Genomic DNA, 1,064 nt, shown 5'->3' on the forward strand with positions numbered 1-1,064 from the left:
GAAAAGAATTTTCAAATATGAAATATATAAACCATGCAAAATCTACTTATAAGTCAGGATTAACAACTGAAATTTTGATGATAGGAATCTGTAATAAGCTAAATGGCATCTCCCTTGCAAAAGAATTCCATTTTTCTTATTAGCAGACTGGTATCACAAAAAATTGTACTAAAAATATTTTAAATTTCATAAATCAACATTTTGTGAAAAAACAACAGAAAATGATAGTAATTATTACAGTAATGTCGTTTTACTGTAAACATTAGGATTTCTCATTTCACTAATGTTCACATTGTAGAGAATCTCACAACAAAAAAAAATTAATTCGTTGAATTTTTTTCTTGCCCCAATACCGAAATCCGGCCATCTGGTCGACCTTGTCGCTGCAGACGCTAAATGACGTGCAACTGGGGTGAATCTCAACAGGAAGGATCCAGATCGCACGCCGGCGAAGGCGCACTGCCACGTCCCTGACACTCGGCCTCGATCCAGGCCACCATCGGTCCCGTTTCTCGCCCGGGGGTGTCCTCCCTTCTGCGCGCGCGTCTGTAGGCGGTTCCCTGTCTGCAGAGCTTCTTCAGAGAAGCTACCGACGACCGCGCCCACCCAGGAACGCGGCCAGGCTCATGTCTCCTCCCATCAATCACCGGCTGCCCTGGGCCGTCCCTGTTTCCCAAACAAAAACGAATACGAGCTAGGACCACCGAAGACTAGGAGGAACTGCCGCCCCTCCACGAGCACCCTCACCGCTTGCAATCGACACTCCGCGTTGAGGGGAGGTGTACATGTATGAAACGCAAGCGCCCCGCTGACGAAGCTACCAAGAAGTGGGGACTGGAGCTCCCCGCGTAGACGCCGGTTCAATCTGCCGGGTGGGTCCTGTCTTTTGACACGCATACCGTGCCACTGTCTTGGGGCAAGATCCGCTCTCGTGACCGCCTCGCGTGGAAGCCGTAGAAACTGAAGTGGCCCACGGTGAGCAGCCCCAACGCCTCGACTGCACCGTGATGGACCCGGCCCCCCATGCCTGCGAGGACGCACCGAAGGATCGTGACACACGGAGG

Source organism: Physeter macrocephalus, chromosome 20 (genome assembly GCF_002837175.3).
Source record: "Physeter macrocephalus isolate SW-GA chromosome 20, ASM283717v5, whole genome shotgun sequence".
In the NCBI taxonomy this organism is placed as follows: domain Eukaryota; kingdom Metazoa; phylum Chordata; class Mammalia; order Artiodactyla; family Physeteridae; genus Physeter; species Physeter macrocephalus.